The sequence below is a fragment of the Cajanus cajan genome, chromosome 2, assembly GCF_000230855.2.
Source record: "Cajanus cajan strain Asha chromosome 2, NIPB_CcT2T_4, whole genome shotgun sequence".
Taxonomy (NCBI): domain Eukaryota; kingdom Viridiplantae; phylum Streptophyta; class Magnoliopsida; order Fabales; family Fabaceae; genus Cajanus; species Cajanus cajan.
Window position 1 is genome coordinate 62,184,114 of NC_138518.1, and position 14,274 is coordinate 62,198,387.

Sequence of the window (14,274 nt, forward strand, 5' to 3'; positions counted from 1 at the left end):
AACCTCCTATAGAAGCTTGCCAAACCACGGAAGCTCCTAATATCTCCAACACTTTTAGGAGTGGGCCATTCTTGGATGGCCTTGATTTTCTCGGGGTCCACATGAACCCCTTTTTTACTAATTATAAAACCTAGGAAAACAACACTATCTACACAAACAGTACATTTTTCTAAATTTCCAAAAAGTTGATTTTTCCTAAGAATATCAAAAACTTGCCTTAAGTGTCCTATGTGATCACTTAGGCTCCTACTATATATGAGGATGTCATCAAAATAAACTACAACAAATCTACCTATACAATCCCTAAGGACATGATTCATGAGACGCATGAATGTACTAGGAGCATTGGTGAGCCCAAAGGGCATCACTAACCACTCATATAATCCAAACTTGGTCTTGAAAGCGGTTTTCCATTCATCTCCTTATTTGATTCTAATTTGATTGTATCCACTTTTAAGATCAACTTTAGAAAATATGATGGCTCCATGAAGCTCATCTAACATGTCATCAAGCCTAGGGATGGGGTGTCTATACTTCACAGTGATGTTGTTGATGGCTCTACTATCACAACACATTCTCCACTTGCCATCTTTCTTTGGAACCAACAACACTGGAACAACACAAGGACTTAAGCTCTTTCGAACCCAGCCCTTCTCCAACAACTCTTGGACCTGAGACTCTATTTCTTTAGTTTCTTGGGGGTTGGTCCTATAGGCAGGCCTATTAGGTAGGCTAGCCCCAGGCACCAAATCAATTTGATGTTTTATTCCTCTAGAAGGAGGAAGGCCCATTGGACCCTCGGGAGGAAATAGATCATCAAATTCTTTTAAAAGTGTTTTTACCCCCTTAGGTAAAGTCTCATGTCCACTAGATGTGGCAGTGCAAGAAAGAGTTCCTTTACAGAGAAGGATATAAGAGGGTTGTTGAATCAAGAGGTTTTTTTTTGAAAAATTATTTTCTTGAGCAACAACCTCTAGGGAGGGAACTCCTTTTTTCCTAGATTCCTCTCTATCCTTATGTTTCATAGACTTTTTTTTTTCACTCTTTTCTTCTTTTTTTTAAAACCTTTTCTCACTATCTCTTTTTAGTTTCATTTGTGCTTGATCCTCAGCCACCTGTTGATGAGAAAGAGGATGAAGCACAAATTTCTTTTCCTTATGAGTAAAGGTAATCTCGTTAGTAAGGCCATTATGCATGGTTTTCTTATCAAATTGCCATGGCCTTCCTAATAAGATATGACAAGCTTCCATTGGTACTACATCACATAGCACTTCATCTTCATAGTTCCCAATAGAAAGCTTGACCTTTACTTGTTGGCCAACTGCTAAGTCACCATCCTCATTAATCCAATGGAGTTGATAAGGCTTAGGATGGGGACTAGTAGTTAAGCCCAACTTCTCAACCAGCCTAGTGCTACAACAGTTGCACCATGAACCACTATCAACAATGAGAGAACATGCATTGTTTGAAACTTTGCATCTAGTATGAAAAATATTCTCTCTTTGTGATATAGTATCACTAGGTTGGTTGTTGAGGAGTCTCCTAATCATTAAGAGCTCCCCTTCATAAGGAAAAGTAGATTCTACACCTTTCTCTTGATCACTTGCTTCTTCCTCACTATTACTAGAAGAAGTAGTAACCTCATCTTGGCTACTATAAATGTCATGCCCCCTCATGATCACGACCTTCTTTGTGGGGCATTGAGAGGCAATGTGGCCTCTCCCTAAACATTTAAAGCACTTAATGTCACTAGTTCTAGAACTAGTGTGTGTAGTGTCCTTTCCTTTTCCTTTTTCTTTTTCTGTGGCTAGATTCTTGGAGGGTTCAAAAGTTTTCTTCTTTTCAAAAGTTTTTCCCTCCTTCTTGGAATCTTTCTTTAGAAATGAAGAGTTGGAGCTATTTTTGTAAGATTTCCTCATTCTTTGTTGTTCTACCCTTACACAAAGTTGGACCAAGTCATTTAGGTCCCTGTAGGGTAGTAGCTCCACTTGGTCTCTTATTTCTAAATTAAGACCACTTAAGAATCTAGCTACAGTAGTAGCTTCCTCTTCCCTAATACAAGCCCTCATCATTAATAGCTCCATTTGTTGCCTGTACTGTTCTACAGACATGTCTCTTTGTTGGAGCCTTTGGAGCTTATTCATAAGCTCCCTCCCATAGTAGGTGGGAATGTGCCTCCTCCTCATTGCACTTTTAAGATCATTCCAATATTGAATTGGAGGATCATTGTGGAGGCGTCTCTCTCTCTCTAGGGCTGTCCACCAATACATGGCATGCCCTTGGAAGCTAAGGGCAGCCAAAGGGACTTTCCTCTCTTCACTTACCCTATGGCAAGCAAAGAGTTGCTCAACCTTCATTTCCCAATCTAGATAAGACTTCACATCATCTTTGCCAAAGAATTGTGGGAGGTCAACCTTGACTTCCCTTGGCCTAGTAGTTCTCCTAGGAGTATGTTGGTAGTGATCCCCTTGATTCATGCTTTCATTAGGGGATGTGTATTGGGAGTGTGAGCTCCTACTCTTTTTCTTATGTTTCTTCATATCCTCTTTTAATTTTTCTTCCTCTTGCCTTAAAATTCTCAATTCTTCCTCTAAATAAGCAAGTTGTCCTTCTCTTTCAATTCTTTCCTTCTCTCTTTGAATGGACTCTTGCTTTTTCCATAGTTTAAGTGATTTGAGCTCTTTAGTGATGTAAGAAAGACTTTTTGGAGAGCCATCACTTTCACTATTGGAGGAATTTTGAGACATTTTAATTCAAGAGATTTTTTTTTCACACAAAAATAGTTTTTATGAAAATAAGATTTTTATGGAGTGCTTTAGACTTGGCACTTGGAGGTCTAAGAGTACAAATTGAACTTTGGAGGGAGGTGAGCTACTAAAGAGCCACTTAATAACCAAGCCTCTTCAAGTAAAAATCTCTAAACCCCCTTGTACTTTTGTCTTGCACAAATCAATTTTCACAAAGATCTTTTCTTAAAGAAAAATAACAAACAAGTGCCTATGTGTACAATTTTATATGATGCTTGAAATCATAAAGAGCAAGAAAACATAAATTGCTTGAAAACTTAAATGACTTAAAACATAAATTGCTTAAAACATAAAGGACTTGAAAACATAAACTAGGCGTTGAAAGCAATTAAACCTAAGTGAGAGCTTGAAAGGCACCAAAGACCCTCAAGGACCACTCCCACAAGTACTAGACGTGATTTACTATAATAACTCTTAAGGAGAGATGGAGATACACCAAAGGCACTCCAAGACACTCCTTAATAAAGGCCTTGTACAAAAATTTGGGAAAACAAAAATTACAAGAAAATTGAAATTCAAATTTTCTTCAAATGAAATGTAAATTCACACTCCAAATGAAATGTAAATTTACTCTCAAATGAATTTAGTGGCTGCACTTAAATTCAAAAAAAAAAAAATTAGCCACTAATTTAGAACAAATTTAGAGACGGATTTTTGTAAGGAAAAACTAGTTTTAGTAACCAAAATTTCCATCACTAAATTTAGTTCTAAATTTTCACAAAAATTTTCACAATTAGTTTCACTCCTTCTTGCTCCAATTCAGCCACCAACTGCAGCCTCACAAAGGTGTTTCACTCCTCTTTTTAGAAGTAACCTTGAGGTTAGTCACTTCTAGGTGTTTCCAAGAGCCTAGCCACCAAGAGAGAACAAACTCTCTAAGCAACCACCAAAGCCTTCAAGTGGATGTCCTTTGCCTTGGCCTTCTACACCTTTTAAGAAGCACTCAACCACCTTCAAGACTGAATATTAGTGCTAAAAACTGAAAAAGAACAATTTAGAATAGCTACACCAATTGGTAGAAGAAAATGTGACAAACTAGAAAGAGTTCCACAAAAATGACAAGCAACAATTAAAGGAATTTTGGAAAGCTAGCACACACAAGAATAACCTAGGAAAGGCACTAGAATGGATTACAAAATTAAAAGCTAAGATTAGAAAACAAAATAAGACACAAATGATATGGCTGGACCAACAAAATAAGTAGGCAATCACACACCAAAACCGAGAGCAACACTTAACAATTTTCACTCCTTTTTGGCTTTTTCTTTTGCTATTTTTTTTTCTTTTTCTTTTGCAAAATATTTTTCACTTGTTTTTCTTTTAATGTTCAGGAGTTTTAATGCCTTTTGAACACTTATATGTCTCGGTTTTAAGGTAGAAAAACTGCAGCAAAAATTTCACACAAAACAAGAGGTGTTCACATGCATTTTGTAGTTAGTGCTTCATTATTTTGTATTGTTTTTAGGTCAAATTTTTAAGCACTCATTCTTTTGTTTTTCTCATGCATTTAGGACACTCACACCTCTGTTTTGTCTCTGTTTTAAGGTTCAAAAAATTGCAATAGGTTTCAGCCACACAACAAGACTCAAAGAAACCTAATAGGAGAAGTGTTTAACAATTTTTTTTTTGACAAAACTTTTAACAAGACATAATAGAAACCTAACTCTAGGAAATTTGCTAGAACTAATAGCAAATTAAGAACTCAATCATGTAAAACAAAAGCACATATAGTAAGGTACAGATTTAATAAGAAAAGACACACAAATTTTCGGATACAAAGACACAAAACAAAATTAGGTCAAACAAGCTAGTCTAGGAAGTTTTAACATACAAAGGACTACACATGACTTCTATGACAAAACAAGTGATTCAAAACAAAATTTAAACTCAATGTATGTTGTCCAATCACGGACACATGTGAATGAATGGAGATACTCAAGTAAAAATTAAAAACGCACAAGGTTAAGAGTACCTAAAAGCACAACACCGAAATTGATTCACAAGAATAGGAACAAGCAAACATGAATCAATCACCTCATATTAGACATATAGGATCCATCAAAAATCATATTAGAACTAGATCCTTGCAGCAAACACAAGTTTAGACATATACAAGGAAGATACAACACGGATTCAAGTAGAAAAAAGTAGAGACAAAAACCTCAAGAGCACTAGGCTCTAGATACCAAAAATGATGGAGCTAGGTGAAGAAAATTGATGTTCTCCAATAGTTCCATGCTTGGACCGTGATGCTTCTTGAGGTTGACACTTTGAGACCTCTGAAAACTCCTTTGAAGAATCTTCAATGGAGGAGAAGTCTTAGAGGAGGTTCGGCCACTTCCTAAAGCTTGTGAAGGAAGCTTGAGGAACCAAGGCAAAGTTGAGAAACTTTGCTAGAAAACCTAGGAGAGAAAGTTCTCATTCGGTTTTGAAGAGGGACTCTTGAGAGAGAAATCAGAATTTTATTTCTCAAATGTTCAAAAGTGAGTACATAGGAGGTATTTACAAATATATAGAGAAAAGGTAGCTTCTAGGAGAAGCTAACCTTAACCATGGTTCACTAGGAACCATGGTAAGGTTTACTTAACAACCTACGGTTTAGCAAGCTTACAAGGGAAGCCAACCTTGACCATGGTTCACTTAAGAACCATGGTAAAGTAAGTTTACCTTACTTGAGTTTAGAAGCTTGCAAGGCAAGCTTCAAAACTCAAGAAGAACAACTAGAAAATTCGGCCAAAGAGACTTAAGAGAGCTAGGCGGCCTTCAACACATTTTGCTCCTTGAATTAATTTGAAAAACTTTGATTTGGTTTAGTTAGGTTCATCATATGATGATGAGACCTAGCTAAATCAAATCTATGAAAAATTAGGAGCAAAATGAGTCCAATATGCAAAATTTAGCCTAGGCCCAACTCAGGCCCAATTTCTAGTCACACCTCAAGCATTGCTAAATGTCACCCCCTTTTCCCTACTGAAAAAATATAAAATGAATGTATCATCTAGGGAGGTTAAATGGAGTTAAACTCTCCAAGTAACCTACCTTAAAAACAATATACAATCACTAGGAAAAAGCAAATAAAGTGCCTCACAATACAAAGGCAAAAATAACCTGTACAAAAATTATGCATGAACTGTACAATATAAACAAGTAGAACTAAGGGCTTCTCTTCATGATAGAGCATTCCAAGTGAAGATTACCTTGGGCCTAACAAGCCCATTAGTCTTCTCAAGATCTAGCTCTTCCTGTATCCTCCTAGCCATAGCTCTGGTCACTGGGCCCTTGGCCCATGGTCTATCATCCCCTCCTTCTTGAGAAGGATTTGTCCTCAAATCTGTAGGCTCATCTTCCTCATCATAACCTGCAAAGGGAATAAGATCACTTACATTAAAAGTGTTACTTACTCCCTAATCACTGGGAAGATCTAACCTGTAAGCATTATCATTAATTCTTTGGAGGACTTGGAAGGGACCATCTCCTCTCCAAAACCGAATGAGAACTTTCTCTCCTAGGTTTTCTAGCAAAGTTTCTCAACTTTGCCTTGGTTCCTCAAGCTTCCTTCACAAGCTTTAGGAAGTGGCCGAACCTCCTCTAAGACTTCTCCTCCATTGAAGATTCTTCAAAGGAGTTTTCAGAGGTCTCAAAGTGTCAACCTCAAGAAGCATCACGGTCCAAGCATGGAACTATTGGAGAACATCAATTTTCTTCACCTAGCTCCATCATCTTGGCTTCCAAGTCTTTCAATTTCATCACATCAAGCTCCTTTTGTTGGGCATCTGTAAGAGTTGCACCATCCCCTGGTGTTGCCACACCATTTGCAACAACTTGCCAGAACTCCTTGGATCTCAAGAGATTCTCCATCAGCATGCTCCAATGGTCGTAGTAACCATCAAAACGTGGAATGACTGGCTGCACAAAAATTTCAGAAGTCATTGGTGGGATAATTGTTTTTTTTTTCTCTTTTTTTTTTACACTCTTGGACTATTGCCTTTCTCTTAACCTAGCTCTTGATACCACTGATAATAAAACGAGAAAAGAGAATATGAAAAGTTGGTTATTTTATTCAAAATAGGAGGAGCCCTTTTAAAGGTAACAATTACATAATTCATCATAAAGAGAAATAATTCAAAAATTGTAACTGTCATTACAGTAAAGCAATACTTATTAGCCAATTAAAACAGAGTTATAAAAGATAAAATATCAACAAAATTTCACTCTCACTATTGACTTCTAAGGGCATCTCCAATAGAAACAACTCATTTAAGTTGCTTTATGCATTGAAAAATGAAAAAAGTGGTCCCTAGTGTGCTATGTCAACATTAAGCAACTCAAACACAAATTTACTCTAATGGTAAGAAACTTTAAGAAATTCAACTTTTAGAATTTTTTTCTAATCATTTATGAACCAAATTTAAATTTTTATTAAAAAAGATAATTGTACTACAATGAAAAAAATAAATTACGAGAAAAATACACAATAAGTAGATATTAAAAACAAAATAAAACAATAGTAAATACATAAACATTATATGAAATTAATTTTCATCATTATTATTTCTGAAACGTTCCCAAATATGTTCAATAAGATCTACTTGAAATCTGGTAAAAAATGGTTGCTTGAGGAAATAACTCTCTCTCTTCTTCAAGCAACTCAAGTTACCACGTCAAAGCCCTCTAATGACAAGAAACCGGGACTTGAGTTGCTTTATGGGACAAGCAACTCCCATTGGAGTTGCTCTAAATGGCTTCTCTCTCTTTAACCTTAAATAACTTTTAAATTCTTCTATTTTTAATAGGGTTGTCCAAATATATATATATATATATATATATATATATATATATATATATATATATATATATATATATATATATTAATCCTTCTAAAAAATTTTAAATACGATTTTTGTTCTTAAAAAAACTTGTACCATTTTAATCCCCTAATACGAAAACACATCATTTTTTTGCTCCAAAAGAAACAATTAAACCAAATCTAAAAAGACCATAGCAATTAAAATGGTTTTTAAACCGAACCTAATTATTGATTGAATTTGGATACTTACAGTACAGTGCATCATTTCTTCTAATAGGTTTTTGAACATTGCATTCCAAGTACGACAATGACTAAAATTCTTCCATCCTTTCAACCTCGCTCAGACTCTTGAACCATATTTGGGTCATCATAAGCCAAATGACTAGAGATACTCTACTGTTATCCTAAAACTATGATACATTCTGATGCAATATTTGAGACTTTCTCCTCCTCTGAGTCATGATTTGATCACCATTATTAGACTCCCATAACCTTCTTCCTTTTACTACTTGATGACGGTGGCTTCTTTTTATTGATTTTTTAAAATTTATAGTTATATGCTTCGTGGCATATTCTTACTTGTTCTAATTAATTATTATTATTATTATTATTATTATTATTATTAATCTTATTACAATGAAAATGCAATTTTTAGATTCTAATGTGACATTCCTACCTTCCAATACTGCTATACCTAAATATAGGTTGCCATCTTTTGTCTTCTTGTAATCTTTGTCATAACTCAAAAAATAATATCCAACTATATATACTTATTTTATTGGTAAGTGTTTAAAACTTACTTTAAACAAACACTTACTTAGTTAAAATTAAGAAATACATCACATAGTACAGTATTTATAATTCCTAATTAATGATGGTGGTTGAATAGAGGTTGGAGTGGGAGAAGCCATTAGAAGTCAATGGTGAAGGTGAAACTTCATTTAAGGGTTAATGATGTATGTAGAATCATTAAAGACAATGTCCAAATTATGTAGTATGATGATAGACTAGACAGGTAACGATTGAACTTATGGGAATTTATTTAATATTGTTTTACGTATAGAAACCAAATTAAAAGTATAATATATATAGACTAATAATTAAAAATATAATACATATAAAGATTAAATTAAAAATACACTACATATATAAAATTCGAATTAAATGTGTAAAGGAGTTAAAGGTTCACATGAGACTTTACATTGCATGTATCAAAACTAACGTTTACACATATAGATATTAATTGGCTTTTCAATCTTTAAGGGGTAAATTGAAAAGCTAATTACAAATTTGGTGCAAATAAAAAAAATATTTTTATATATAGGGTAAATCGATAACAGAGAAATTAATCGATATTACTTAAGAAATCCACATTCGCATCATCGATTTATTAAAATGTGTTTTAAAAAAAAATTGTAAGTCTACAATCCTATGATCAATTTTTGTTAAAAAATATTGTTTTCTTTCACAAAGAAGAATGTCGATTTCTACATTAGAGATGTTAAAAAAAATCTCTACTTACAGAGATTCGTGTATAAAATCTGTTATGAATAAAAATTGAGTATTGTAAATGGATATCCACATACAACAAATATGAAAATTTCTATACTCGTACGAGTATGAATATTATATTAATATTTGTACTCGTGGATAATCACTAATATTTAATTTTATAATTACATATTAAATTTGTTTAAATTTATTGAAATGAAATATTTTACGGATATTGAAAAAATACGTGGGTACTTACTTAATGGATACTTTGATTTTAGTTTAGTTTAATATAGTTGGTTCTTGCTTTTGACTCAAACTTTGAGTTGTACCCACTTTGTTTCTTGTGCTTTTCATTTTTTTAGTTTCTTCTTTTGTTACTTTTTATTTTGGTTGTAGGTTTGGTATGGTCCCCCTACTTGTATTTCCTTTCTTTTAAATATTAGCTTTTATGATGTATAGGATATGATTGTTGTGGGGTAGGGTGCTAACCTAGTTGGGATCCCTCCTCACATAGTGATGCTAATGCACATCTACCTTTCTTAAAAAACAAGTGCGGTTTAATTTGGTTTGGTTTAGAGTAGTTTCACATTTCAATCCAAAAGTTAGAACCAAAACCCATGATTTTGGAAATTTAAAAATCCAACTGAACCACTAATTTGTGATTTTCAATCAATTCTAGATTTTTTTGGTTCGATTTGCGATTTTTCATTTGGGTTGATTCGATTTTGAACACCCCTACCTCTAGTGAGAGATAAGAGAAATATTGATGAGAATATTTAATCAAGGATCTGGAATATCCTAATGTTTTTAGATAACAATATTCTCAATATTATTAAAAAAATAATATTTCTTTTAAATTTTAGTTACCTTATTTAAAATAGATAAAATTGGTTGTATTATTATTTTTTTAGATAGTTATATTTCACATTTTTTTTATCATGTATATATATAAATAAATCTATATATATATATATAAATAATCATTTTTAAATATATATATATATATATATATATATATAAATATAAATATATATATATATAGATGACATCCAACAATATTATAAATATTTATAATATTATGATTATATATAAAACTATCTATTACAACTTATATATTTTAATAAGTAATTAAATTAATTAGTATAACTAAATTAAAAGATGTGGTGGTGCATTACGTGTAAAGAATATGAGACGGGGAGGGGGTGAAGAGTGTATGTATGAAACATGTGCAGTGTGTGACGTGAGTGGAGTAAAATTATATATGGAAAACGGGAGTAATATTATATAATGTGTTGTGCAAGTTCCGTAACGCAGAGATAAGGAATGAACGTGGCAAATTATGTGAGCATTACAATAAATGGAGTGCACAAAGATAAGGAATTTACTGCACAGAGATAAGGAATGAAGTACACAGAGATAAGGAATTTACTGCACAGAGATAAGATTATAATCAAAATCGAATCCCAAAGAGCCTATAAATAGGAGGAGGTGAAAGAATATTGTGTGAAAGAAAAAAAAAGTGAAACAGCGTGTGTGTGAAAAGAAGAGAGTAAAACAGCTTGAGAAACGTTAGAGAAGGATAAAAAGGAAACAAGATAAACAACTTTAAGGTAAGGGGGAAGAGAACTTTGTCTCTTTAAAATTTTATATACCATTATGTTTATTTATTTATGTTATTTTCTTTGTACATTTATCTAGTGAGGTGTCCCTAACCTCATTTATTTGCTTAACCTATAATTATTGTTGTCCATATTAATTATTAAGGTGTTCATATTTTATATTGTTTAATTATTTTATAATTATTGTCATTTTTATTTATATCATTGGTACTTTTAATATATTCTTTTTACGTAAATATATTTATTGTAAATATATTTATAATCAACTATGATATAGTTGTGATATCTTGGACTCGTCTTGTTATTTCTTCACATATTTATGAAGATAAATATTGTTCTATGGCCATAGAAGATAAAATTTGAATTATTTGTAGCTGGAAGTTTGACCTTGGGGATTTAAATGAGTAAGAAATGAAGGTGAAATATCCTATTGTTGATTAAGGTGAAATATCCGATTATTGGTTGATATGATAATGCTCATTTATCCTGACTAGTCACTACAAGTTTAATTCAAATTTTAATGTTAATCATTATTAATATATATATATATATATATATATATATATATATATATTTGTATTAATTATTGCTACGCATGTTATATGATTATAAATATTTATTTGAAAATCGTTCTCACTCCTTATGTTTCTTGTGTAATAAAATCATAAAAATCATTAAATAAATATAGATGGATGTTCCAGCAATTCCCGCTCCTTTTCCTTCAGTAATTTCTGCAGTCTTCTCTGGCACAACATGGAGTGTTGATGCTCTAGCCAACTCAGTGACTTTCAATGGAGTAGCTGTGCCTTCATTCACTTTTTCTCCATATCAAGAAATTCCCACGGTGATAGATGGACCCATCGTTGTTACTTTTTACTTACCCCCAACAAATCATGTGAACCCTATCGTAAATTTGTCCCAACCACCCATGTAATTATTATAGAAGTAGAAAAAGAAAAACTATGATATGTAGATAGGCAAGTAATAATCTGTACTATATATATGTAAGGAAAGCAACTACGCGCGTAGTGGAAAATATTTATGGTATGGTATGATGTATAATATTATTATTATACATGTGTTTTCTAGCTACAAATATTATATATATATATATATATATATATATATATTACTGAGATTAATATTAATACGACTAGGCGTTACATTTTAATGGTATCAGAGCAACGTTCCATGTGTAACTTGGGGAAATGTGCTAACCATGTTTCTAGTATAATAAACTAATCTATAAATTTCAGATGGCAGGAAGGAGAAATATAGAACTGAGGCTGTGCAAGCTATTAGGGACATGGCTGCCGCCTTGTTAAGGAATCAACGACCGGAAGGAATGGGGGAGTCACAGGGACTGGTAGAATTTAGAAGCAATAAACCTTCCCAATTTGACGGAGGATATAATCCGGAAAAGGCTGAATTATGGATTAAAGAAATAGAAAAGATATTTCAAGCCATGAACTGTCCTGATAACCAAAAAGTAAATTATGCAGTGTTTATGTTAGTAGGAGAAGCAGAATATTGGTGGGATAGTACTAGGAGACTATTAGAAGGAGGAGGAATAACTATTACATAGGAAGTATTCAGAGCTAAATTTTTTGAAAAATATTTTCCTAATGATGTTAGGAGGGCTAAATAAATAGAATTTATGCAATTAAAACAAGGGAACATGACAGTGGGAGAATATGCTTCTAAGTTTGAAGAATTGGGAAAATATTCTACTTTCTTTTATGACCCTGATGAGAGAATGAAGTGTATTAAATTTGAGATGGACTTAGATCGGAATTAAGAAAGGCAGTAGGAATATTAGAAATTTCTGATTTTCCCACATTAATACACAAGTGTCGTTTTCTAGAAGGTTTTGATCACAATAAGGATAACAGACCAAAATCTTTTGGTCCTCAGTTTAACAAGAAAAGGAATAATGAAGGAAAATCTTATGATCGTCCTCAATGGAAACCCCAATCTTCTCAATTTGCAGGAAATTCCAGTGGACCCATTAATAACCAAGCTAAGTGTCTTAAGTGTGGACAGGGTCATTATACTAAAGACTGTCATCTCAAAGGACCTGTTTGTTTCAAGTGTGGAAAGCAGGGTCATGTGTTTTCTGAGTGTGGACAACCAAAGGCACACGCAAATACTTCTAGACCCAAATTGAGACCTCCTACAACTGGGAGAGTTTATATCATGACCAGAATTGAAGCTGCTCAAAACAACGATCTAATACAAGGTACATGTTTCATTAAAGGCAAAACTTTAAATGTACTGTATGATTCAGGCGCAACTCATTCTTTTATTTCCAATGATTGCGTTCAACACCTTCAATTGTCAGTTTCTTCTTTAGAAACTAATCTAATTGTTTCAACCCCTACAAATGAATCTATGATTGCCAATAAAATTTGTTTAGATTACCCTATTTTTATTGGTGATAGAAAATTTCTTGTAAATTTGATCTGCCTACCTTTATCACAGCTGGATGTGATTTTAGGTATGGACTGGTTATCTTCTAATCATGTCTTTCTCAATTGTGCCGAAAAGTCTGTAAGGTTTTCTGATTCTAAGGACCTATTGATTTCATTATCCAAACCAATAAGCAAGTTTTCTTGGGGTAAAGTTCAAGGATATTTAATCTTATCCTCTATGGAAGCTAAAGAGGAAGTCAACTTGAAAAACATAGCTGTTGTTCAAAATTTTCCTGAAGTTTTTCCCAATGATATTCCTGGGTTGCCACCTGACAGAGAGATTGAATTTTCGATTGATTTAATACCTGGAACTGGACCAATTTCAATGGCACCTTATAGGATGTCACCTTCTGAATTAGCGGAGTTGAAGAAACAATTAGAAGAGTTACTTGAAAAACAATTCATACGCCCTAGTGTATCACCTTGGGGGCTCCTGTTTTGTTAGTTAAAAAGAAAGATGGAAGCTTTAGGCTGTGTGTGGACTATCGGCAATTAAATAAGTTTACCATAAAGAATAAATACCCTCTTCCTAGGATAGATGATTTGATGGATCAATTGAGAGGAGCCACTGTGTTTTCTAAGATAGATTTAAGATCAGGATACCATCAAATCAAAGTGAAAGCAGAAGACATACAGAAAACTGCATTTAGAACAAGGTATGGTCATTATGAATATCAAGTAATGCCTTTTGGAGTAACCAATGCACCTGTAGTGTTCATGGATTATATGAATAGGATTTTTCGTCCGTATTTAGATCATTTTGTGGTGGTCTTTATAGATGATATCCTCATATATTCTCGAACTCATGAAGAGCATGAAGAACACCTTCAAACTGTTCTCCAAATCCTGAAAGATAAACAACTGTATGTCAAACTTTCTAAGTGTGAATTTTGGTTAGAGGAGGTTAAGTTTTTAGGACATGTGATCTCCAAAGATGGAGTGTCTGCGGATCCGTCTAAAGTAGAAGCAGTTCTACTATGGGAACCCTCAAAGACGGTAACAGAAATCCATAGTTTTTTGGGTTTGGCAGGATATTACAGGAGATTCATTGAGGGATTTTCTAAAATAGCTATGCC